The sequence below is a fragment of the Musca domestica genome, unplaced genomic scaffold (genome assembly GCF_030504385.1).
Source record: "Musca domestica strain aabys unplaced genomic scaffold, Musca_domestica.polishedcontigs.V.1.1 6, whole genome shotgun sequence".
Classification (NCBI taxonomy): Eukaryota; Metazoa; Arthropoda; class Insecta; order Diptera; family Muscidae; genus Musca; species Musca domestica.
Window position 1 is genome coordinate 16,192,409 of NW_026712363.1, and position 24,111 is coordinate 16,216,519.

At 37.0% G+C, this 24,111-nt stretch overlaps 1 protein-coding gene across 2 annotated transcripts in view; it reads right to left on the reverse strand.

Moving 5' to 3' along the window:
- The window catches only part of LOC101890035 (disks large homolog 5), a 221,072-nt gene that overhangs the window by 176,813 nt on the left and 20,148 nt on the right, over window positions 1-24,111 (reverse strand). For both annotated transcript variants that reach the window (XM_059129329.1, XM_059129331.1), the window contains exon 2: window positions 15,316-16,468. The gene's annotated coding sequence lies outside the window, so the exon portion shown is untranslated. The remainder of the gene's footprint in view (window positions 1-15,315; window positions 16,469-24,111) is intronic.

Here is a 24,111-nt window from a genome sequence, read left to right on the forward strand (position 1 = left end):
ACACAAGGAGTTCCTTGTGGGTACTTTATACCTCGGCAGAGAATTATCTATATAGGTCCACAATATCGTATAGCCCCCATATAACGGTACCCCCGATTTTTGGTAATTTTATTATTTTATCCACATTTTTCAATAAAATTGTGTGAAATTTCACAAAAGGAGTCCCTTGTGGGCATTTTACTCCCTCAAAAAGAATTGTCTATATATGTCCACGATATCGTATATCCCCCATATAACGGTACCCTCTGATATTCGGTATTTTGATGATTTCAGCCACATTTCCCAATGGAATTATCTGAAAATCCACACAAAGAGTTCCTTGTGAGTACTTTACCCCCAGACATATATTTGTCTATATATAGGTCCACAATAGCGTATATCCCCCATATATCGGCACCTTCCGATATTAGGTATTTTAAAGATTTTAACAGAATTTTCAATGGATTTTTTTTTTTTTTTTTTTTTTTTTTTTAAATTTTCTAATTCGTTCCAAATGGTGGAGGGTATTCAAAGTTCGGCCCGGCCGAACTTACTGCTTTTATACTTGTTTCACTCTCAAATGGTTACAATGCTGACATTTACTGTTTATATTTGGTGGGAAACATCCACCCTTTGAAATTGTTTCCAACGGAGTTTTAAGTACGCTTCTAAAAATTGAATATATTTTCCACCCGATTTGTGTAATTTAGTCCATCTTATGGTACAGAAGAACCGTTCAGGACAACAGGACTTAAACACGTTTCTACTTGTCTTATATAAAAAAAAATACCAAATTCTCATACTCAATACAAGGCTACAGGGTTTGAAGGGCATTGCGAAAAAAAGTTAAAAAACCTAAGCTCTTTGAAACCCAATTGATTTTAAAATATCATCTCCCAACCCTCCTCATTGCCTTGAAAATCGAAATAAAATAAAATAAAATAAATGGTTAAATTATAAATACCCTGCGTTCTCTAAAAGCCATCGTGGCCTTTATCTGATATTTATGTTTTGTCAACAAACATATTCATTGAATTCCACGAAACAGAATCCCATTGAATCGACTCAATTCCCCAGTGAAAGGATTTTTTCAATATTTTCACATATTGAATATCAACAAATAATCCTAGTGACAAAATATTGCGATAGAGTTTTATTGACTTTGGCAGGTGGTCACATGGCCATTAAATGAACTTTATAGGATGGGGGACGGAAAGGGAATTTCGGGTTGCCATTTTTTAGTGTTGAAAAAAAAAACAGAAAAAGGATTTTGAAATAAGATGGGGAAACGAATGAGATGGAGATCAGCTTTCTAGTTAATAAGAATAAAGCATTGGTAATCACTCCCACAAGAAAATGGAAAAAAATTTTCGGGAAAATAAATTGACTTTTATGGGAAAGAAAAAGAATTCAATAAAGGAGATATAAATTATTCTCGGTGTTCTCTGTCTCTCTCCCAAAAACTTTATTTTCTTCTACAGGGTGAGATGAAAAAACTGCAACCAGCTTCAGAATGCTGTCATTTCTAAGCCACTCGTCCGACAGCTGTTAAAATTATTCCAGTGACAGCGCATTATATCGCTTACAAGCGTACAAAAGCATTTTGGTGAGAATTTTCCAGAAAAAAAATTATTCGTAATGAAATTCAAGCTTGATAGTGTGATTTCTTTATATTTGGCTGGAAAACCACAAGTAGCTATCGTAAGAGCACTCCAGCATTTATATGTGAATAAATCTATTGTGTCTCATACCATCGCTCGTTACCGTGATACTGGTAGCATAGCCCGACGTCAAGAAAGTGGACGGAAGAAAACTGGATAAGCAATATCAGCAGAAATAGTTCGAAGAGTAAAGAAGCGCCTTGATGAAAAGTAGCTCATAAGCTAAACATATCGCAATATTCCATTCGGCAAATTGTAAAAAATGAGCTCGGGGTAAAGCCATTGAAATTCCAAAAAGTGCAAGAACTTACACCGCAACAGAAAGAAAATAGACTCAAAAGAGCTAAAGAGTTGCTTGGCTTGGCCGAAAGTGGTGAACTGCCGAATTTGGTTCTCTCCGTTGAGAAAACATTCGTTGTCCAGCAGTTTGTAAAAAAACAAAATGATCGGGTTTACTTGCCAAAGAGGTCAGCTGAAAATGTGCATCTTCGGAATTCAAGCGCCGGTCATGGTGATGGTTTGGGCCGCCATTACAGCCGATGGTCGCTCCCCGCTCGTATTAATCGACCATGGCATCACAATAAATGCCGAATATGGGCATGCAAACATTTTGGCCGCAGACCTTGGACATTCCAACAAGACTCAGCACCATCGCCACTCAAAAATTATTACAAAATGAGGTTCCTCGCTCAATTACCACCAAATTCTCCAGATACCAAAATACCAAGGCGTCTATCTCCTCAAGCAAGCGCTTCTCCGGAAATGGGCCAAAATACCGCAGAGCAACATTCGGGCAGCATGTGACGACCATGGTGATGGTGTGGTCTGCCATAACAGCCGATGGTCACTCTCCGTTCGTATTTATCGACCGTGGCATCAGAATAAATGACGAATATTATCGCAAAAATATTCTGGAGGGTGTATTAAAGCCTTGGGCACGCAAACATTTTGGCCGCAGACCTTGGACATTCCTACAGGACTCAGCACCATCGCATTCAGCACGCGCCACCCAATAATGGTTACAAAATGAGGTTCCTCGCTTCATTTCCAACGCACAATGGCCACAAAAATCTCCGAATATCAATCCGATGGCACTAAAAAATACCAAAAAGTTGATCATCTCAAGCAAGCGCTTCGCAGGGAATGGGCCAAAATACCGCATAGCAACATTCGGGCAGCGTGAGACGGTTTTATTGGACGTTTTAAGGTCATAATTCGTGCCAAAGGTGACATATAATTTGTTTGCTTTCATTGAATAAAAAATTAACAAGTAAAAAAGCAGTAAGTTCGGCCGGGCCGAACTTTGAATACCCTCCACCATTTGGAACGAATTAGAAATTTTTCAAAAAATAAAATCCATTAAAAATTCTGTTAAAATCTTTGAAATATCTAATATCGGAAAGTGCCGATATATGGGGGGATATACGATATTGTGGACCTATATAGACAACTCTCTTTCAGGGGGTAAAGTACTAAAAAAAACCCATGCGTAGAATTTCAGACAATTCCGTTGAAAAATGTGTTTAAAATCATCAAAATACCGAATATCGCGGGGTACCGTTATATGGGGGCTATACGATATCGTGGACCTATATAGAGAAATCTCTTCCAAGAGATAATTTACCCACAAGGAAGTCCTTGTGTGGATTATCAGACAATTCCGTTGAAAATGTGGCTAAAATAACCAAAATACCGAATATCGGGGGTACCATTATATGGGGGGCTATACGATATTTTGGACCTGTATAGATAATTATCTTCCAAGGAATAAAGTACCCACAAAGAACTCCTTGTGTGGATTATCAGACAATTCCCTTGAAAAATGTGGCTAAAATCATCAAAATACCGAATATCGGGGGGTACCGTTATATGGGGGCTATACGACATCGTGAACAGATATAGCCCTTCTTCGAACTTGACCTGCCTGCAGACAAAAGAGGGATCTGTGCAAAATTTTAGCTTTCTATCTTAATTCGTTTAGACTGTAGCGTGATTACAACAGACGGGCAGACGGACAGACAGGGCTAAATCGTCTTAGAATTTTACTCTGATCAAAAATATATATACTTTGTATATATATATATACTTTCATGTATGGTGGAGGGTATAAAAAAAATTGTAAAAATCATGACTTTTGTCTTTGTTGCAGTTTTTTATCTCACCCTGTATACACACGTTGCATTTGAGAATCGTGACTTTTTTACACACTCAAATTTCAGAAATATATTGGCAACCCTGATGTTGAACACAGTTACGATAACATTCACCATTCATAACTGACACAACAAAAAAAAAAAACAACAAAAACAACTGAAATCCATTTTAAAAATTCAACTATTTTTGCTATTTATTGAAACCCAAAGGGAAAATCAAAAGAGAATTTTGTTACAAACAAAATGTAGGCAATTCTGTGGATATGATTGTGTGTGTGGGGGGGATATAAAGAGTTAGAATTGCCTGGCTTTTATAATTTGATGGTGTGCTAGGGATGTATAATTTGCCCTCCTCTCCCTTAACACCCCTCCAATACCAGACCAAACAAAACAAGGCAAAACACAGCTGTATTGAATTCCCACGCCAATTTTGTGAATTTCTAAATCGGTTTTTAGTTTTTTCTATGATTTTCTTTCTTTCCCTTTGCAGAAAATATTTAAACATTTTCGAATGTTAGAATTTTCATGAAAATCATTTTTTGCTTCCCCCTCTGACCCAAAAATGAATTTTGCGTTGACCCCATAACAAAACATGCTTTGCGTTTTTATTTACTTCCTTCATTTCGATCTGGCCCAAAAAGGACTCATAAACGACTAATTTGTTTGAATTCACTTTGTATCGTCGTTTTTCGACGCCGTTGTTGTTTTTGTAGATGTTTTGCAATTATTTTTTTGGCGTATTTCGTATTTAAACAAAAATTGCTCTCATTAGAGATAATTTGGCGAATGCGGGTGTAGACGATAAAAAATACGAAATATAAAGAAGTGAAGGCAAAAAAAAAAAAAATCCGGAATGGTTAGAGATGTGATGGCATACTGTAATCGTGTATATTGAAGTATAGTTTCATAAAACAAGACACGTTCAGCGGCGATGTTAATTTTGAAGAACATGGAGGAATTTTTATTTGTTTTTTTTAATTTCTACAAATTCATCATAAGATCTAAATTAAAAAAAAACATGTTAGACAGCAGTACTCGGTCGCCATCAGTAATATGCCCTTAGCCTATAGCAATAACTATACTGGGTATGGTTCTAATAAGAAATTTTGATACTCTCTAAAAAATCGCTATTATTTGAAAAGAAGAATTTTAAGGATAATCCTCAGTTTTTTTTCAAGAACGTTTTGTTAAAACTTTTTAGAAATTCAAGGTTTTTACTCAGGAAATGAAACAGGAAATCCTGAAAATTAAAAACATCAGTAAGAAAAGGAAAAAGTCGGGCGGGGCCGGCTATATGATACCCTACACCGTATTTAGTAGAGCTTCCGTAACAAAAAAAAAATTATACAGGGTGAAATAAAAAACTGCAACAAAGTCAAACGCCATAATTTTTACATTTTATAAATTTTATTGAATGAAAGCAAAAAATGTTGGAAATAGCATCAAATTTTAGAATAGGTTTAGATTTGTTCGAATTGGTTACCTTTGGCACGAATTATGGCCTTCAAACGGCCAATAAAACCGTCACACGCTGCCCGAATGTTTCCCTGCGGTATTTTGGCCCAATCCCGGGGAAGCGCTTGCTTGAGGTGACACTTGACACTTTGGTATTTTTTAGTGCCAACCTTGCTTTCCAAAATACTTCAGACACAATAGTCCAACGGATTGGTTTCCGGTGATTTTGAAGGCACTTGTGCGCTAGATATGAAGCGACGAACCTCATTTTGTAACCACTCTTGGGTGGCTCTATTTTCTTTCTGTTGAGGTGTAAGTTCTTACACTTTTTGGAATTTCAATGGCTTTACCCCGATCATATTTTTCAATATTTGCCGAAGTATTGCTATATTTTCAGCTCACAAGCCGTTTTTCGGCCACTGCGACGCGGGTTTCTATCAATTCGCTTCTTTACTTTTCGAACCATTTCTGCTGATGTTGCTGTTTTCTTTCGTCCACTTCCTTGACGTCGGGATATGCTACCAGTATCACGGTAACGAGCGATGGTACGACACACAAAAGATTCAGTGCTCCAGCGAGATCATATTATGCATTTGAGGGACTTAACCCAAATTTGAAATTCTTGCTTTTAGACTGAATTCGGTCGGATTTGCCACATTTCAGGTCATTTGGACCGATATTGACCGTTTTATTGACAATTAATCCGAAATCGTTTGAAGATATATATGGGAGCAATATCCAAATCTGAACCGATCTCGATAAAATTTGCCAGAGGTATTTCTAGTGTAACGTGCTGATTTCATCACGTACATTTATAAGAACCAACAACCGCACCTATTACACAATGGGAACAACAACAGCGGCCACTGCAAGTGCGACGCTAACAGCACCAACCAACCACCACCACCATACACACACGACTCGGTCATACGCAGTCAACAAGGCGACAACAGCACGAGCCAACAAATGCAGCATTCATTGGGCGCGTGGTGAACAAAGTAGTTTTCGGTGGTGTGTTGCTCACAGCATAAGGCTAAAAATTCGCAATGACTTGGTAGAACCGGTCACATATAGTGTTCGGTTTGAGGTGCGATAAAAAGAGGCTCGCTACTGCAGGAGCTTGCCAAAGGGTAGCTAGTGATTTTCTAAAGATCATCGGCCGTTCTCCGACTAAAAAAAGCGTTAGTCGGGAATACTTTTCCAAGACTGGCTCTCATTAATTTGAGTGGCTGGTAATTCATTTACACAGGAGCTTCGGCTCGCTGTTCCACAGGAACTTCGGTTCGCTGTTCCACAGGAGTTTCGGCTCGTTGTTCCACAGGAACTTCGGTTCGCTGTTCCACAGGAGTTTCGGCTCGCTGTTCCACAGGAGCTTCGGCTCGCTGTTCCACAGGAATTTCGGTTCGCTGTTCCACAGGAGTTTCGGCTCGCTGTTCCACAGGAGCTTCGGCTCGCTGTTCCACAGGAACTTCGGTTCGCTGTTCAACAGGAGCTTCGGCACGCTGTTCCACAGGAACTTCGGTTCGCTGTTCCACAGGAGTTTCGGCTCGCTGTTCCACAGGAACTTCGGTTCGCTGTTCCACAGGAGTTTCGGCTCGCTGTTCCACAGGAGTTTCGGCTCGCTGTTCCACAGGAACTTCGGTTCGCTGTTCCACAGGAACTTCGGTTCGCTGTTCCACAGGAACTTCGGTTCGCTGTTCCACAGGACCTTCGGCTCGCTGTTCCGTATTATAGTCAAACGTTGGTAGTGGAGTAGACGTAGTTAGAGAATCGTAGCTAGGCTAGTTACCTCGCCCCTGTAGCCGACCCGAATAACAAAACCCGAGCTGCCGAACGAGCCACGATCCATCTACACAGCGTAACGCATCGGTTGCCGAATCTACCCTCAACGAGCTGCCGAACACGAACAAGCCCCGATCCATTTACAAAGAGTAACGCATTGGTTGCCGAATCTACCCTCAACGAGCTGCCGAACACGAACGAGCCCCGTCCAACGCATCGGTTGCCGAATCTACCCTCAAGGAGCTGCCCAACCAGTACGAATGTCAATCTGCTCGCGAAGACCTGGACAGCTGCTCCCGATTACCTTCTAATCGTAATTCCTGATCGTCGACAAGCGACGACCACAAGTTCGCGATTACCTTCAAATCGTCAACAACAGTCATCACCCGAACACAATCATCGTAATTCCCGATCGTCGACAACCGACGACCCGATTACCTTCAAATCGTCAACGACCATGAGTCCCCGATTACCGTCAACAGAACGCATCACCCGAACACAATCATCGTAATTCCTGATCGTCGACAACCGACGACCACAAGTTCCCGATTACCTTCAAATCGTCAACGTAAGCATCACCCGAACGCAACGCCGTAATTCCCGATCTTCCCCACAATCAACCTCCTACGGTCATCCCCGAATATCCGATCGCCTTCAAGTCGTCGACTAATCACCCCTCACATCAACCACCCGAGTACTCATTGTGTACACCCGACATCATCGTTCTCGATTGTCCACGAGTCGTACATCCTCCTGTCTAAGATACGAGTTAACATCGAATTCCCGATCATCAACTAAGCATCAATACCTTGAAATCACTAACATCTCCGAAGTCCATTTGCCATCCTATATTCCATATTTATCTTATCGTATTTCAACCCGAGTAGATTGTAATTTAGAATTAAAGATCAATAAAACATCCGATTTTTACCCCCAGGAAAGGGAGAAATCTACTCTTAATATTTCATAAGGTTTAGTGGGTCCTTAAGGAGACCCTGGATACAGCTGAGCTTACCTCAGCCGACGAGAAAACCACGTTACACTAGGCTTTATCTGATATCTGGTACAAAATATCATTCTTATGTAGAGCATACTACGAATGTGAGAGACTTAAGCACCAAATCGGATGAAACATATGCATGGGAGCTATATATGAACCGATTTTCAACAAATTTTATTTTCTTTCTTCTAGACTGAATTCGGACGTATGTAACAAAATTTAGGTCATTTAGACCATTTGGTGCCCAATAAACCTAAAATCGGATAAAGATATATATGTGACCTATATCTAAATTTGAATCATCTCTCATCAATTTCTTGGGCCAAACAAATATTGTTTGGAAAATTTCATCTCAAGAGGATAATAAATGCGACGTGCATTTTGTTCACAAAAATACATGGACCGCCGGACTGACATGCATAAATCGACTCAGAAAGTAATTCTATGAATATCCTCAGAAGTAACTATGGGGCTATTTCGCTTCCTTCTCCATGTTACAAACATGTCACAAAGACATAATACCCTTACGACTATATTGTGTAGGGTACAAAAATCTCGATTGAAACTCTAATAAACAATCGTTGTTTTTATAAAAATAAAAACAGCAATAATGGGGTTAAGCCTTACTATTTTGCAACAACAGATTGAAAAACGTTTCTAAAAATATGTATAAAAATCCAAACTCAAAATCTAAATTTCTTTCTAGTATTTTAAAAATTAAACGATTAAACAGTTCTTTAATAACTTTACGATTTTTTTTAAATCCACGATTAAAAAATATTTTTAGAATATTAACTTTAAAAACAAATTTAATAAAAACATGTATTTAAAAAAAATAATTCACAATTAAGAAAATGTTTTTAAAAAATATTTTTTCAAGGAAATACACAAGAAAAAATATTAAAAAAAAAAACAACAAAAAATATTGTTCAAATTATTTTCCTTAAAAAAAAAATGGAGCAAGATATCGTGATACACGCGATCTTTTAATGAAAATTTCAATGACCGTTGTTCATAAATGCCGCGGTAATTTATTAATGCAGTTCCCAATTTCCTCCGTTAAGGCTTGAATCGTTATTGATTTATATGGGTAAACTATCGATTTCAAAAAATTCAAAGGAATCGCACGATCTAGGCGGCGAAGAAAACACGACCAGGAAATTACTGATGCAGCAAATGAATTGTTTCTCTGACTGTACGACATGTGGCGCCGTCTTGTTGAACCACATGCCCTCAACATTCAATTCTTTTATTTTTGGCAAGAAAAACTGGTTATCACTTCACGATACCTATTTCCGATTTCACGATTGCGTTCTAGTTGAGACACACTTATTTCACTTAATACAGGCAACACGTGCCTCATCTCTTTAAACAAAATTCGTTTCAGGAAAATCGGAGTCGTTTTGCCCCACAAAAGGTCAAAATGCTCCTAGAAAATAATTTAACCCATAGAAAAAGAAAGAATCATCCGATTTTAGCAGACTTTAATACAAAATTTAAAGCAATTCCACTAAAAAATGTGGCCAAGATCATTAAAGTACTGAATATTTGATTGTTTTGACATCGATGGAAGAACAAATTATAAACTACAAATACCAAATTTTAGAAAAATTCGTTAGAAAATGTGGCTTTAATCGTCAAAATACAGAATATCGGAAGGTACCGCTATATGGGTGCTATAGTAAAACGTAAAGATTTTGAAAAATATTTTTAAAATAATCAAAGATTTCTCGCTAAAGATGTATTTTAAAGTCCAAATATTGGTTGCCACGCAGTTTTTAAGAAATCTACAATTTTGAAATCATGAAAATATTTGAAAAAAAATCCCGATTGTCTGTATAGGGATGGACGATTGTTCTAAAAGTCAGAATCTTTTCTGGAAAGACTGTGTATCAAATATTCCTAAAACCTATAATTAATATAGCCAGAAAGATCCTGAAAACATTAAAAATTGTTTGTCAAAGGATCGTAGTAGTAGGTTATTGAAAAAATATTTAAAAGATATTGACCTTTCTTAGCCACGAAGTCCGTAGAGAAACCCCTTAAAAATATTCCCATTAAAATATAACATTTTAAAATCAATACATAATATAGTCGGAAAACCTTAAAAATGACAAAGACCGTTCTCGTGCACGAAGTGGTAAGAAAATCCGCGATTGGTGGTTGCGAGAGGGAACTAACATTTTTACCATCATAACATACGGGACTAATTTCACATTTTATGACTTCTTTGAAAAATTTGGCTCAATAGTGGTCCAATATAAGAACATATATTTGGAAGTGCGAAGTTTGAAGACATCCAGAGGGTAATTCCACGCATTTTCTTTGTTAGAATAATTACCAGAAAGAATGGTAGCTATTTACAACTTCAGCACGTGACCAAAGTTTAAAACAAATGTTACGATAAACAACTATTGGACTTGGCTTTGGACTCCTGCTGCTATATATCTAATATATGATGGGATGTATGTTGACAAAAATATTTAGAAGTGCAGTATTAATTTTGAGAGTTATAAACTTCGAAAATGTTAATCATTTGTGGGTTAGGAACGGAAAGAAGTGGAGATGTATCTTTCGTTTCTCTCCCTCGGGTAAACACCAAAAAAACAAGTAAGCAAAGGCTATAGACGTGCGGGGCCGACCATGTGATACCCTACAACACTACAATATGATCGTGGTCCCCTTATATCCAAATCCATTTTGGAAGATTTCGTTTTTGAAATAATGTCTAAGAGCCCCGCCCAGAGACTACCCTTAGTTTTGTGGCCCGGATAATTTGGCAAAAGTTGTGAAATTTGTGGTCTATTTTACAGCTAAATGTAATCCAATGGACATCCAAAATGCAAGACTTCTTCCCTGCCCTTAACTCTCTTCCCATGCGAAATTCCGTGTCGATTAGTTTCAATTGTGGCCTATAGAGCGACTACAAAATTAGAAAAATATATTTTTATTAGTCCATTTGCACCTCTAAGTGTACATCTTAAGGACAATAGGCTTTAAATCTGACCCCAACCCTACCCCAATGCATAATTTCGTGAGGATTGGACGATAATTGAGATATGCATATAATACCCTCATAACGTAGTGTTGGGGGGTATAAAAATTTAGAAAATTTACAATTCAAAATTGTATGTCCAATTGAAAAAATTGCATGCGATAAAAAATATTACAAAAATTGAAAAAATTCGACAAAAGATATTCACTTTTTTATTGGTATATTTTCCCGCGATTTTCTTAGATTTTATCGTTTTCTGGCAAGAGACCATTCCGAATTGATGCGAATTGTGAAAATCGGCCCAGCGGTTCTTTATTTATAATACATAAGATCAAATCTTTTATATATATATTTTCTTACATACAAGTTAGGGTCTATTTTACCCGCTACTTACCGTCCGATGGCCGACCAAATTGGTAGGTTTCTGCCCACTCCTAAACTCTAACTCCATGTAAATTTTCGCATCGATTGGTTCATAATTGTGGCTTATAGAGCAACTGCAAAAACACATAATTTTTCTATTCTTGGTCCATTTCATCCTCTAAATACCGTGCGATCATCTCCAAAAACAATTGGGTTCTATTCTGACCATAACCCACCCCCATTTTCAATTTCGTGAGGATCGGTTCATAATTGCGACCTGTAGCTTGATTACAAATTAACATGGACAGACGGACGGACGGACATACACAGCTAGATCGACTCTTCTCGGCTGGATAGGAAAATCCATATATACTTTCCTATGTGGGAAACCAATATTTCGAGGTCTTACAAAATTTTTGGACCAATCAAATTTTTAATAACCCCAAACACATAATGTTGTAGGTTATAAAAAGTGACACTTGATCAAATATTGACAAATATATGCTTCGATACATTTTCTAAAAATCTCTTAATAACGTTTTTTCACTATTCTTACCTTTCATCTCAGTTTTGGCATGATTCTCTCATTTATTCCATTTATCCATAATCCACAATAATGAATGTATTCTCAAGCCCAAACTCATTTTGTTTCTTCAATATTTCCCCATTCAATTTGCAATTTTATAACTTTCCGTAATGAATTCAAATCTGCTATCATCTGTACCGCTTGCGTATGATATGCACGCAAATTATTTATGTATATTCCGGTAATTCAAAATCCAATTTTCAATGTTAATTAAAACGTTATTTTCTTTTATAAAATTTTAAATGAAATGTGAAAAATATTTTGATTTTGATTTAAAAACTATTTCATAGCCTTCTATTCGAAAAAAAAATTTGAATCGAAATGTTGCATAGCAAGTAAAAAGTATTGGTCGTTAGAAATATTATAATGTTTCAGAAAAATCGGAGGATTTTTTTGCATTTCGCATGACTTATGAAAATTCTGAGTTTTCGCCCTTTTAAGGGAAGGTACAAAAATGAGTTGATCGATGATATACATATATTTTCGTCCGAGTTCAATTTTATTGTGCGCCATATGTGTAATATTCCTAAAAATAGGATGTCCTTTGGCACATCCGATCAAATTCAGCTTAGAAGAAGTAGGTACTTTAAATATGCTGAAAATCGCTTCAGATATAGCTATAGCTTCTGATTATGGCGTTTAAGTCCCTCACACTCGCAATATGCACTCCACAACAATAATATTTGGGAACAGGCATCAGATACAGCCCAGAAATACCTCTGCCAAATTTTATTATTATCGCTTTAAAATTGGATATATCTCCCATATATATCTTAATCCGATTTTAAGTTTATTGCGCACCAAAGGGTTAATATCAACCCAAATTGGATAGATTTTTGCACATACAAGAAAAATTTTCGATTTTGTAAAACTCAGTTCCCATACATCTATATCTATCTATATCTATTTAAGCCTTCTCGAAGTCATATGCACCCCATAGCCATGTTATTTTGTATGAAAGGAAAAAGTGCCTTCGTCAAATATGATGGAAATCGATTCAGAGTTAGATATAACGCCCATATATATTAGTTCCCCCCGATTCCAAATTGTAACTGATCTAAAGCCACAATGAAAAAAGTTATTAGTTGGTATGATCTACTCCAGGTTAAGTTCGTAAATGGACCATGTCGGTCCACGTTTTCATATAGCCCCATACGAAATACCCCGATATTGGGTATTTTCATGTTCAAATTCGTAATGGGTACTACAGTCTATGCCAAAAATTTTTGTATGCAGGTCCAAGTCTTCGTATAGCTCCCATATAACGGTACCTCCCGATATTCGGTATTTTGATGATTTCAACAACATTATTCACCGGAATTGTTTCAAATTTCGTACTGGAAGATCCTAATGGGTACTACAGCCTATGTCAAAAAAATTTTGTATGCAGGTCCAAATCTTCGTAAATCCCCCAACGGTACCTCCCGATATTCGGTATTATGATGATTTCAGCAAAATTATACACCGGAATTGTTTCAAATTTGGTATTTGAAGTTCGTTGTGGGTACTACAGCCTAAGACAAAAAATTTTATATGCAGGTCCACGTCTTCGTATAGCTCCCATATAACGGTACCTCCCGATATTCGGTATTTTGATGATCTCAGCAACATTATTCAGCGGAATTGTTTCAAATTTTCTACTGGAAGATCCTAATGGGTACTACAGCCTATGACAGAAATTTTTGTATGCAGGTCCAAGTCTTCGTATAGCCCCCAACGGTACCTCCCGACATTCGTTATTTTGATGGTTTCAGTATCATTACTCACCGGAATTGTTTCAAATTTCCTACTGGAAGATCCTAATGGGTACTACAACCTAAGACAGAAAATTGCCTGTGCTTGTCCACGTCATCGGTACCTTCCGGTACTCCGTATTGTCATGAGTTTTGAGTCATTATTTACCGGAATTGTAACAAATTTCGTATTTGAAGTCCGTAATGGGCACTACAGCCTATGACAAAAATTTTCGTATTAAGGTCCCCATGTAGCGTATAGTTCCCATATAACGGTTTTCATTTGAGTGGTAATTTTCGGTTTTTTTTTTTTTTTTTTTTTTTGAAAAATTTCAATTTTATTAAAAGTTCGGCCCGGCCGAAGTTAGCTTCTTTTTGTTATTTTGTTATTGTTATTTTTCATTTCTTTTTTTTATTGTAAATTGGGTTGAATAAATCCGGATTAACCAATGAATCCTAAAATGTGGGTTAATCCGGATAAAATGTTGCAAACAATTACCTAAAAATCGTCTACAACCCGAATCCATCGACATCACAATCCCTGATTTTTTTTCTTTTTCAGATAGACAAAGCTTAGTAGCAAATTTCAGAATTCTAGCTCTAACCATGAACTATTTAGTATTTGTAGTACCACTATAGTACAGTTTCCAAAGAAAAGACAAAACCTTGTGTGATGATTTTAATCGGAAACCGTTTTTAGTACATCAGCGCAGTTTTTAGTACTTTTTGGTACAACTTCCAAAGATACCTCTTCGACTGATATTTCGCAGTCGTAGTTATTTCCACTTGCGTATTTATAAGATTCGAGGTCTAAAATATTGATTTTTAGTGAATTTTAGTAATCGCACAATTTTAGAATTTTTTAGTGCTTTCCAAGAACACTAAAACTAAAAGAAAATTAGTCGAAGAACAAACTAATTTTTTTTCTCTTTTTATTACTTTTTTGTACGAATGTCCGAAAGCACTGCGTTTATGGGCCTATACTCACCACCAGCTACCTTAATGACAAATTTCAATATTCTAGCCCTAGTTGTTTCTTTTAGGTGGATCTGAAGCAATCAGTCTGTCATTTTTACCTTTTTGTGTATCGAAAAACAAAGGAAAAATTCAGCAAGAGGAAATAAATTTTCATAAAAAAAGAATACATTCAAACTCGTATAAACACAACGCATATATTGAAGGTCCAAAAAAAAAACTGGTTTCAATATCCATTCAAAATTGCTTCTTAATATCTTAATATTAATCATTATATTGGTCTTTCTTTAATATTCAAAATATTCTTTTGAGAAACTCAATATCCTTGATTATTATCCTCTGTGTCTGTATATGTGTGTGTGTGTGTGCGAACACGTTTCACCGGCATATTTAATGGCACTTAATTGCATATCATCAAACAAAGAATCCACATACACATGGACGAGATACCCGTCCCCCATTATTTATGGGTGATTTCCCTTTCCGGAGGGTTTTTTTCTTCTTCCATTCTCTCCGCAGAGTAAACAAAAGGAAGACATTAACATAAATTCCTTTCTCCCCTTGGGCCCACCCGCTGCTCCAAAAGTAATATGGCATAGCTAACATATTAGGCAAAAAGTAACATGGACTCACCTGTATTAAGTACTAAGGATACATTAAAGCGTTTTTTGTTTTGCTTTTTGTGGTGGTGGTGCTTTCCTTTAGTCCTCTTCTTCTTCTGCTGCTGCTGCTGCTGTTTCTTGTGTGGTCTTAAGGCCTCTTACAAAGGATGTGGGGTTAATGCTAATGCAAAATATCTACTCCTTTAATACTCTTCCTCTGTTTCTCTTCTCACCCCCGTCCCCCTTCTCTGGGGCTTCTTTTTTTAGATGTTTCTGTTGGGTTAGTACGTGTATGTGAGGATTTATTTTTAAGTTGTTCTAATTAGATCCAAAAAAAACTAAGAGGAAGAGCAATTGTCGTCAGAGTTGATGTTATTACTATTGCAGTTAAATTTGTTGTTTTTCTTGTTGTTGCAGCGTGTTCTAGTTATTATTTTTGTTAAGAGGAAATGTTGTTTGCTGATGACAGACACCGTTGATGTTTGCCGTTTCTGCACACTTTTCTATCACTGGGAAGTTTATTTTTCCGACACACTTTTCTTTTTTGTTTTTATTTTTAATTTTATTTTCAGTTGATGTTAGAACAGTTGTTGTTGTTGTTTTTAATTTCAAAATTAACTTTATTCGTAATTTTCAATTATTGTTTCCTTTTTCAATTTTTTTGTTTGTTTATTTTGTTGTTGGTTATGGCTATTTTAATTCTTTGCTTAGTTTCCGTTTTATTTTAGATTATTTTTAATAAAATGTTCACATTTTCCTCTCTCTCTCTCCTTTTCTCTTTTCATTGTGTGAGCCTAGAGCTCCCGTTGTTGTAGTTTTAGTTATATTTGTTGTTGCTGTTTTTTTCACAGGAAACTTGTTCATGTTTTAGCACATTCTCTGCATGTCTTCATGTCTGTCGGCCGTGTGTATGTGTGTGTTGATATCCTTCCGGACGCTGGTTCTGGTGTTGGCATGCCTTCATATCTCTGCCTGGGCCAATGCCTAGCTGGTTGGTTGGTTGGTCTGTTCGTGTGTATGAATGTATGCCTCTCGGTGTCTTTGTGTATTAGTGTGTATGTGTGTGTGTTTTGGTTGTGTGTTCCGACAAAGAACTATCAGGCTTCCTTTTCACGTTCCATTGTTGACCATTTCTATATATTATTCCATTGAAGAGAAAACACGCTACATGGAACTGTTTTTAACTGTCTTTACATAGTTTACACACACAGATACGCGAGCATACACACATTGTTATTGCAATTTATATGAAAAAAAAGAAGAACAAGAAATAAATTTAACAAAAATCCAACATTATTTCATTAAAAAATAAAATAAAAACACGTAGCCACCACAAAAACAACATCCCGCCATTCGCATCTCAGGGCGTTCATTATAATATCACACACAATTAACGGCAAACTCAAATGAGTGGGAGTATGTTGGTTGTGAGAGTGTGAGAGAGATTCCCTCCCATTTTGATGATGAGCCAGAGAGGATGCTGTTGACACAATCAATGTGAGTAGCAAACAAACAGCATGCCTGGCTTGCCAACATGTCCCTTTGTGTGCCACATGTACGCACTTACACACACACACACTCACTCACAAACAATAATAGATGGATGCCTTTTACATTGGCAACTCACCTCTCATTTCTTCACACCCACACTCCCAAACACTCAATCACATTTGTTTTTTGTTTCATCATCATCGCCGTACTGAGTTGATTAAAGCATTACCATGAAATTTAATAAACAAAAGAAAAATGTAAATATTTGTGGGTGTTGTTGGAAATGTGAAGAGATTGATTGGCAAACATTTCTAATTGGAAACTAATTTGATTTTGTTATGCCGTTCTAGGTGAAATTATACAGGATTCGGTTTCAAAGAGGCCCTTGTTGTATTGAAAATGTTTTTCTGGGATTTGAAAGCCCCTTAAGTTCAGAAAAAATTAATGCTTCTTGAAAAGTTTTTCACGAATACGTTACAATAAAGTAATTTTCAAGGTACGTTCAATCTGGATGATATAGTAAGTAGCAAAGTAGCATTGGCCAAAAACCCCATTATACATATTTTCTATCCTGAAATTTATTGTTACAAAGGCTTTTTACCTTTTTGATAGGTCCAAAATGTGTCAAGTCAAAGTAAAAATTTTAAGATCTCATGTCTCTTTGAAGAAAATTCGTTTCATGACATTTGAAATAGATCTCGCCGTGTCCGTCTGCTCGGTTTAATGTGGTTCAAAATTGACACATCGTAATGTCATAGACAAATTAGGTATAGACTAAAAAGTTGTCTCATCTGTTATCTTCGAAAAAAGTGCTTCAATAGATGTCGTTCATGCTGTGAGAGAGGTTCAGTAGAATCACTCAATTCTCTCAAAATACAAAATTTTGAATATTTTTATGATTATTTATTATTTATCAATTAAAAACAAAACAGTGACTTTTTTACTTTTACATTATCCAAATATGTCGTAAAATATAAAAATATGGAACTGAAATAGCAAAAAAATGAATAAATTGTTTTCGAAGTCGAGTGACTTCACTAGCCCTGAGTGACTTAACTGGCCCAAGATCAACCATAGTGACATCTGCCGGAAGGGGTACATTTTAAAACTTTTTAGTCTATACCTTCATTTGTCTATGGTAATGTTTAGTCAAACTGAAATCGTGGAACCTTCAAAAAATGAGAGAAAGAGCTGAGAGAGATACCAGAAAATTATAGATATCGGCCTGTCTATCATTTTCATACCGGAACTTGTGTTCGTAAAAATATTGGAATCCATGAAATTTGAAGAGAATTTGACGCATATGTCGCATGTTATGAGAGATATACTTATTCAACATTTTGACCCGTTGTGGGTTAGGTATGAGAAGGAGTGGTTCGATGTTTTCCATCTTCACACCTAGTTTTGTGCTGATAGAAATCTTGGGATATGTAAATTTTAAAGATATGATATGATATTTATTTCGTATTTTATGAGAGATACATTTATTAAAACCCATTGTGGCCTTTACACCAGATCTTGTATTAATAAAAATATTGGAATATTTGGAATCTGGAGACAATCTAACCCTAATTCACGATTTTATGTTAAAATTATTCTAAATTTTGACCCTTTGTGGAGTAGGTGCCAGACGAAGTAGTCCGATATATTCCGTCTTCACATCAGATCTTGTGTTAGTAGACATATTGGGATTGAAGAAATTTAACATTAGTCAAATTTGGAAATTAAGAGAAAATCGGTTCAGTTATAGCTATAGCTCCCATATATATGTTTCATCCAATTTGGTGTTTAAGTCCCTCACGATATTTGATACAGCTCGAAAATACCTCTGCCAAATTTTATCGAGATCGGTTCAGATTTTTATATAGCTTCGATCTACATCCTCGTCCGATTTTACGGTTATTGCTCACCATAGAAGTAATATCAGCCCAAATTGTGTAGAGTTTTTGTTATTCAATCGAATTTTTTCCATTTGGTGAAACCCGGTCCGGGTTATCTATTGCTCCAATAAATATTTGTTTAATATATACAGGATGAGATGAAAAAACTTCAACCAACTTCAGAATGCTGACATTTCCAAGCCACTCGTTCGACAGCTGTTACAGCTCATTATATCGTTTACAAACGTACAAATGAATTTTGGTGAGAATTTTCCAGAAAAAAAGTTATTCCTGATGTGATTCAAGCGTGGTAGTGTGATTTCTTTATATTTGGCTGGAAAACCACAAATCGCTAGCGTTAGAACACTCCAGCATTAAAATGTGAATAAATCTTTTGGGTCTCGTACCATCGTAGCCCGAAATTCAAGGAAGTGGTCGGAAGAAAACAGCAACATCAGCAGAAATGGTTTGAAAAGTAAAGAAGCGACTTAATCGAAACCCGCGTCGCAGTGATCGAAAAATGGTTCATGACCTGAACATATCGCAATATTTCATTAGGCAAATATTGAAAAATGAGCTCGGGGTAAAGCCATTGAAATTCCAAAAAGTGCAAGAACTTACACGGCAACAGAAAGAAAATAGACTCAAAAGAGCTAAAGAGTTGCTTCGCTTGGTCGAAAGTGGTAAACTGCCGAATTTGGTTTTCTCCGATGTGAAAACATTCGTTGTCCAGCAGTTTGTAAACAAACAAACTGATGGTATTTACTTACCAAAGAGGTCAGCTGGAAAGCTGCACCTTCGGTTGGCTACCAGAACTCAAGCGCGGGCCATGGTGATGGTGTGGACCACCATAACAGCCGATGGGCGCTCATCGCTCGTATTATCGACCGTGGTATCAGAATAAATGCCGATTATTATCGCGAAAATATTCGGGAGGGTGTATTAAAGCCTCGGACACGCAAACATTTTGGCCGCAGTCCTTGCACATTCCAACAGGATTCAGTACCATCGCACTCATCACGTGCCACCCAAAATGAGGTTCCTCGCTTCATTTCCAGCGCACAATGTCCCCCAAAATCTCCGGATACCAATCCGTTGGACTATTGTGTCTGGAGTATTTTGGAAAGCAAGGTTGGCACCAAAAAATACCAAAGAGTCGATTACTTCAAGCAAGTGCTTCGCCGGGAATGGGCAAAAATACCGCAGAGCAACATTCGGGCAACGTGTGTCGGTGTTTATTGGCTGTTTAAAGGCCATAATTCGTGCCAAAGGTGACCAATTCGAACAAATGTTAATTCATTCTAAAATTTGATGCTATTTCCGACATTTATCGCTTTCATTCAGTAAAATTTATTTTCGTGTTTGTTTCTCTTTCGAGACGAGCTTCATGATCTGAAATTTGCTGTGAAAAGGAAAGCCAGATAGACACTATCACACACTCACCACTATGCGACGCGTTCCGCCGTTGGTTAAGCGGCTCATCAGGCATATTTGGTGTGGATGATGGCTTACAAGGGCCGTTCTCTGGAAAGTAGTATATATTTCGAACTTATTGCGAATTAGCATATGCGAATTAAACACTAGAAACTCTCCAAGTTCGACTCAAGTTCTATTAGCAGACCTTTTCACAGCAAAGTTTGGTGGATTTTTTGTCCGCAACAACTACATTGCTTCCAATGCATACACTTGTTTTAGTGCTGCTTTATGAAGACGGGTTAATGGCTCTGAACGTAGAGATGGAAACTTCTAGTCGGCTGCGCACCGAGGTCCGCGGTTGAAATCCCACTGCCAGGCTCGGCTGACTTTTAATTTTTGAGTTTTGCCTTGTTAAGGCCTTGTTATTTTCGATATCAATGTTTTCTGTATATGGTACATGTGCAAGATCGTGCGACCGACTAACATGGCTAAACTGTCACAGACTCTCAAATGAAATTTTAAATTTTTTATTTATTTGTGAGAGAGAAATAAAATCATGAAAATACTGAATAACGGAAGGTACCGTTATATGGGGGAAATACGATATCGTGGACTCAGAAGCAAATCCTGATGTGGATTTTTAGACAATTCCATTGAAAATTTTGGCTACAATCATCAAAATACCGAAGATAGGGAGGTGCCGTTATATGGGGGACATACGATATCGTGGACCGATATAGCCCATTTTCGAACTTGACCTGTCTGCACACAAAAGATTGATCTGTGCGGAATGTTAGCTTCCCATCTTAATTCGTTTTGACTCTAGCGTGATTACAACAGACCGACGGACGGACAGGGCTAAATACTTTGTTAGGTCTAAAATTATTATTTCGATGAGTTACAAACGGAATGACGAACATAATATCCTATCCATACTATGCATGGTGGAGGGTATTAAATTCAACGTCGGTTGGTCTATAATTGCCAACAAAAGAGCTGCTGCAAAATCAGGAAAACTTTAAGTTTTCAGTTCATTCCAACCCCTACATATTTTGCCATCATCTTCGTTAGAATCAGACCTGCAAGGTAGTTACAAATTAAAATAAACAGAAAGACGGAGGCACAAATGGACGGGCAGACACTTAACGCTCGTTTCGACTCAGCTAAGCAAGACAGGAAGATCGATATACCACACGGTTGGTCTGGGACCAATATTTCGAGATATTACAAACATATAATTCCCTCACAATGTAGTATTGTAGGAAATAAAAATTAAAATAGTCTTCTATCACGTAGAGACTTTTATTAAAACATAACACAATCCGATACAACTCATTATCCGTCCGGAAAGGCCTAAGAAATCCAAAGGCTATTCAATTGCACATTGTGAATGTAATAATGCTTAGCAAAGAAAGGCCATTTGAAACAGATATTCTTCCTCATTGCATTACAAATAAAAAAAAACCCTCGAACGGAATAGAAGATGAAAAAGCCGCAAAGTATCAACAATAACAATGGTCCAAACAGTCAACCAACCGACCATTCAACCGTCAGAGTGACAGACAGACATTCAACTCTGACAATTACATTAACACAAATTGTTGTTGTTTCCATTTCTAGTTTAAATGTTAATTGTGTGTGTGTGTGTGCGTGTCTCTCTTTTTCTTCTTCCGTATCATCATGGCTGGCGACAGTGGGTTATTGTCGTCAACGTTTAACTTCTCGTTTTATGTTTTTCTTTTTTTTTTTTCAATTTTTTTTCTTAAACTTTAGGTCCCCGAAAGCAAGTGTAGCAGGGATAAATGGAATACATTTCTATCCTTGCGTGCATGTGTGTGTGTTGGGTCTATGGCAGTTCAGCGTTTTAGTTTGTCTAGCTTACCCCCATTTTTTATTTGCAAACAGCACGATATCTTCCGCTATGTGTGTGTGTGTGAGTGTGTGTTTCTATGATTTCTTTTGCATGTAACTTCCTCTAGCTGTTTCCGCTCTCTCTTTCTCTCTCCCCACAAGTTACTCTCACCCTCTATAGAAGGCACAGTGTTTTTTTTTTTCTCAAACAACCGACAACGTGGCCGTTGTTGCTCTTTGGAAATATGCAAATGTGTGAGTGTAACTTAAGTTGATGTTAACTATTTATGGGTGTATGTTTGTATATTTGCATGTTAGACAGTCAACTTACAGTAGCACACGCACGGACACACACAGGTGTGGAAATACTCGGGTGGGGGACAGTAAAACAGAATCAACATAAATGTTACGTGGTTATTTGAACAGGACTTCATCTTTTCTTTTTTTTTGTCTTCTTGTCAAAGGATATGCAGGAAACATTGGGGGAAAATATAATAAAAAATATTGCCACAACATGAAAGCGTTAGTGCGGGTGTGTGCGCCTTACACTCGGCGCACTCAACATTAACGACGAAGGTAGCTAGCTGGCAAACAAGCAAACAAATGATTAAAAACAACATGGAAAGTAAAACATTTACTTGTTCCTTTGTGTATTTACACTGGGGAACTGAATATCTGTCGTTGTCATATTTTATTACTATTTCTGTTCTATTTTTTTTCTATGTGTTCGCATTTCCCTTTGCAGTGCAGTGTTGAGATAAAAGGAGTGAATATCCTTGCCACGTACATGGATACACACACACACGCACACACTCACATAGATGTATGTATGCAAAACCTTGCTCGGTAATGTCTTAGGAATTTTAATGCAAAACGTGAGATGTTTGACGTTTGACTCAACGACAGACACCACGTCACAATGCGAGGGTTATTGCAAAAGGTTAGGCAGTAACAGTAAGATATCGAAGAACAACAACAACAAAACAATCACTTTAGTAAATGAAGGTTGTTGCAGAATCACACAAGGCCATTAATGCTCAAATGGTGTTGAGGAGCATTAAAAAAGGGGCGGGAGGGGTGAGGAAGTGTAAAACAATCAAACTGAAATTAAAATTATGCTAACAAATCGAAAGCAAGTAAATGTATCGAAACAATTTGGGGGGAAACATCTCCAGGGGTATTGTTCATATTTTGCTCAAAATTTGAAATCATTTATGTAGAAAGAAAAAATTACTGAAAGCATTGAGATTGGCAACTTTGCCTACAGATATTAACCCTCAGTATAGAACCATTTATTTATGTATACTCTTCGCGGTAGAGATACCAGGAAGAGGAGATATACATATCTTGAATTACATCTAATGTTTATTGCACTCTATGAGAGTCATGAAAGCAGCAAAAGCAGTGGACCGACATATCAAATTTTCGTTAAATGTTAAATAGTAGGATGTGCGTAGTTTGAAGATAAAAAGAACATTAATCACACTTTGAATGAGAGTTATTGTTGTGTTGTTGTTGTTGACCCTTGGGAGGAGGTATTTTCCATGTTCGTCCCGGAGTTTATGATATAAAACAGTAGTAAAATATTTGACAGACCGACTAACCGAGAATCGACATCCAGACGAAATGACTGAAGCTAGAATCTTGAAATTTCGCAAGAGGCCAGTCTTGGTGAGTAGGCGTGTGATAAGGCTGGGTTTTTCGAAAATACTATATATTAAACAAAGGGAATGAGCTAGAATTCTGGAATTTTGAAAAACAGTCTGGATAGGTTTTTCTAAAGGTTTTTGGAACATTCGAACTTTAAGATTATGAAAAATTCTAAAATGGTAATAATCACTGGTAGTGTCTAGGATACAGGAGATGTTGATTGATTGTTTGGATATGCGTACTAAATGTTATTAAATTTGATATTGGCTGGCTTCTAGGGAGATGGAGAGGTTGACATAGTTTTAAATAGAAAACTTAGATGTGGGCCGATAAACTTCAAAATGGAATATTTTGAAGACTTTTAGTTTCTACAAATATAACTCAAGAACTCAAGAATATGGACTGATTTTGACAATTTTTAATCAATTCTGAGTGACCTCCTGGCGAAAAACGTGAATGTAAAAATTCATAACCTCAGTCATATGGCAAGAGAGGGTATATATAATTGAAAAAACGTTTTTAGACCCTAGATCTCCTTA